Genomic DNA, 4,174 nt, shown 5'->3' on the forward strand with positions numbered 1-4,174 from the left:
ATTGGGATATTTTCATCTCTAAAATGTAAGAAGACATGTTGTGTGAACGTGGGACTTGGGAGAAGAAAAGCGGTGAACAGGGTGACCCAACAACAAGAAAAAGAGTAGAAAGGGGTCATGGTAGTTGTCAGAGGTTGGCACCTGAAGAGCATGAGAGAAAAGGGAAGGTAGTCATTCCAAAACTCACAAAAAACCTAGTTTTAGTGTAATCCCACCTGCAAAATTTGAAATTTATCTTTAAATTTTATATTTATAAACAAAACAATCTACAAAGTTTAAAGAATTTGTGAAAATTTTTAAAATTTAGTCAATTTACCTCTAAAGTTTCGTGTACATAGGTTTCATAAGTTTTTGAAAAGAAGTTAGCATAGGCCTAGTTTAAATAGGGCAATAGATTGCACAAAAGAAAAACTATTTTATTTCCTTCCCTTCACTTTCTCTCACCAACTTTGCCCTCACTCTCGATGGCCATCAGCAGCTCTCATCGAGACAATGGATCCAAAGGTGCATAAAATCATCCCGAGTCTCCCACTTGCTATCTCTCTCTAACGGTTCCCTCTCCCATGTGTCATACTCTCTCTCTCCCTCTTCTCGTAAGCTCTCGGCTCTCTCCTCTTGCCTGTGTTTGCCCACCATCGTCGACGAGCTCCGTTGACGCTGTCGACAATCGATGACCACCACTCGAGCAACCTCATTCTCTCTCTCTCTCTCTCTCTCTCTCTCTTCCTAGGTTGTGGGCCAAGATTGTGTATGGCAATGCAAGTAGAGTGGCTAGAATCCAAGCAAGAAAAAGGGAATCTCCACCCTTGCAGGCAGAGTGGCTAGAATCCTAGAATCCAAGCAAGAAAAGGGAATCTCCACACTTGCATGACGGGAGGGGATGATTACCAAGGAGGTTGCCATGGAATCAAGAGGCTGCATCGTCACTTTCCCCTTCCAGACTGCATGCATATTGATGTGCTCCCATCGTCTCTACTGCTACTCCGGACGTCCTGCTACGGGTATTGCATAGCGCCACTTAGGTTCTACCCGTGGGACCACGTCACATTTCCTGCTTTAGACTATTGTCTCGAGTTCTGTAGCCAATAGTTGGAGGTTGGAGCTTCCCCTCCTTATAGAGGCCTTCCTTTGGCATTCTGAAGCAACGCCTCACCTGACTACCTTCTCACTGTTGCCCCCATCACCCTCATAGTTCTCCTCAAATCCCTCACAATGCACGACAGCTCTACTTAGCCCAACCTCGTCCAACTTTACTTGATGCACCAATAGGCCACTATCATGCAGGGTAGTACGCAGACGGAGAATGCTTTCACTTGGTTGCATCCAGCTTGGCGACGACAAGGAGGACGATGTTAAGGGATCCCCAACAGAAGAGGGAAGCAAGGACGCACACATGTGGATGGGAAGACTGTTAGGCAGAAGAGAGGGGAGGGCAGCAGGTGTGCGGAGATGAAGGCAAGACGTCTCGAGGAATGACTGCGGAGCCAAAATAACCACCTCTACCTCTATCGCTGTAGAACATAGCTAGCCCTGCCTTTCCCATATGCTTTTAGCTTCTACATTTCCCTGCCGTTAACAGTCCTTTGTTCTCCTGCATCATGTCTGTTTCCCTGCCCCTTTTCCCTTGAGTAGACGCCATAGCCAGACCCCACCTGTGCGTTATTTGTGTGCAGCCCTCCTTTTGCTAGGTAGAAGCCGTCATCGTTTCCGGTTGACAGTCCCCAAAATTGTGTTTTGCAAAATAGGAACCGCCTCAGCGCAGCCACACACAACATCCCACACAAGTCTGCCCACTCCAGCATCAACTCTCTATTCCTCACGAATCTGCATCGCTCGAAGGAAAGCCTCCTCAAGTGCGGGTGGTTGCACGGGAGCGCATGGATGTCCTTGACTAACGGTAGCTGCTCCATGCTTTCACATCCTTGGAACTGCGCCACCCATAGCTTTCTCATCTCATCACAGCCCCTCACACCTTTGAGCTTCACACACACTGTTATTTCGAGCGATCCCATTTCCTGCAAGGCATGTAAGGAAGGTAGCTCTTCCAACATGGGGCATGCATCCAAGCAAAGGCTATTAAGATAGACAAGGCGGTCAATACCATCAAGGCGTCTAAGGTGCTTAAGGCAGGACAGCTTCAGCTCTGTGAGATTCTGTGGAAAAATACTCACACACGGGCCTCAACTAAGTTGTAGGGGGGGCACCCACTTCTGTAATTTTTCTGCACTGTCATCATCATCCTCATCTGATGCACACTCCAACATTATATCATCTGAAGAATGCAACTCAAGCGTTTCCAATTTCCTCAAATTATCCAGGTCCTCCCAGGACACCATTCCCTGCATAGTCAAGTTCACCAGATTCGTAAGGTCTGCAAGGTTGATAGGAGCAGTTCTGCCAGCCGACCAAATTTGTAGATGCACTTAGTTCCTCTAATCCCTCGCTTTTGTAATCCCAAGCTCTTTGTTGCTTCCATGCAGTTGCATACTGCTTAAGCTCAAGAACCTCCAAGCGAGTCAAACCACTGAGCCATTTAGGCCCACTCTGCTGCACCATGGAACAGCAACTCACTCTCAATTCCTCTAGCAGCTTCAATTCCTCAACACCTCTCAAAACACGGCTCTGCTCGTTATAAAACACAAGTGAGCGAAGGTTGGGCACAGCCTGCAAGCCAGGCTTGACCTCCACAATGCTTACACAGTACCATATTTAGAGATGTGTGAGGCTCAAGAGACCAGCAGAGAGAGAGATCCACTCTCTCCAGCTTCTAACAGTGCCTTATTTCGAGATGTGTGAGGCTTGAGAGGCCAGCAGAGAGATCCACTCTCTCCAGCTTCTCACACTTGCCTATTTCGAGATGTGTGAGGCTCGGGAGGCAATGGGCAGTGAGAAAACGGGGATGGCGAACGAAGCTAAGCTCGAGCGTGTGCACAACACAAGAGGTGTGATGGACTACGGAGTTAGAGCTCAACTCAGGCAAGTTGATGAGGGGAGGGATGCGGAGGTTGGGCGTGATAGTACCTTCTCAATTCTATGAGGAAGGAGATCTACTTTTTTAATTTGCACTCATTATCGAAGTGGCTTTATTTTTTTACCAAGGTAATACTAATTATCCCAAGTTGCTTTATTAAATACTCATTCTTATTACGACCCTCTGCTTGCTTGTAGGCCTATTTGTAATGATTATTCTTTGTGACTTCAACCAATTAAAAATCTATGTCCATCATTAGATTTACACACTGTTCATTTAAATGAGTGCCCACTATCTTATTTCAACCAATCATCATTTTTTGTCTATCAAAAAATGTTTAAAAATGTAACTCAAAATTTTTTCTGTTTTAATCAGCAAAAAAGAGAAGGCATCTCTATAGCCTTGCCCTTTGGGCAGGCCAATAACGATCTGCAGACAGTCGACCGGCTCTTTGAAGTATACCGCGAGCAGCGAGGGCTCTCTAACTGAAGCATCGCGAGTAGGGAGGATGGCATCGCGAGCAGGTTTTTAGGCAGTAACCGACTTCACCTTCATCTCCTAGCAAGCTCTTGTAGTTGCACCTTCCTGCCCGCCCAAGAGCCTGACGCTCTGTGTGCCAGCGTTTCGAGATTCGAGGTTTGAAGCGCCACTGTATGCAGTTGCAAGCTCTGATACCAGTTGATGGTGTGGGCGGTTAGGGAGGATGGTGGCGTGCAAAACCCATGGCGAGCAAGCTTGCAGAGAGAGAGAGAGAGAGAGAGAGAGAGAGAGAGAGTCGATACTACACGATCAAAAAGAACTCGCGCTATTTTATTTAGTTCAAAATCTTTAACAATATGGATTGTAACCATGCAAGCTTCTGCATGCTTCATAATGGGAGTTTTCCACGATCATACCGACAAGGGCTTGAATCCAACAATATGGTGTTAAGGTTTTTGACTTTCCCAAATCTTTGGCAAAATCCATCGAGACAACCGTTTTAAACTCAGTGCACGAAGAGGTAATGCGTTGTGCTAACCACCTTATCCAAGCGGTTGTCTTGATGCAGCCTTGTTCCCCATGAATCCCCCCCCCCCCCCCCCCCCCCCCCCCCCCCCCCCCCCCCTCAAATGGTGCACACGCTGCCTGTCATGCTTCTTTTGGCTCGTCAATCAGAATCGATATTTGCTTCAGATTCCTACAAATAATTTATTTTTGGAATGG

The 4,174-nt window shown here is 46.9% G+C and overlaps 1 pseudogene; it reads right to left on the reverse strand.

The window, feature by feature from the left end:
* Positions 1-395: 395 nt before the first annotated feature.
* On the reverse strand, positions 396-3,964 carry LOC147423852 (uncharacterized; annotated as a pseudogene).
* Positions 3,965-4,174: the final 210 nt, after the last annotated feature.

The sequence above is a fragment of the Adiantum capillus-veneris genome, chromosome 26, assembly GCF_014529385.1.
Source record: "Adiantum capillus-veneris isolate H3 chromosome 26, ASM1452938v2, whole genome shotgun sequence".
In the NCBI taxonomy this organism is placed as follows: Eukaryota; Viridiplantae; Streptophyta; class Polypodiopsida; order Polypodiales; family Pteridaceae; genus Adiantum; species Adiantum capillus-veneris.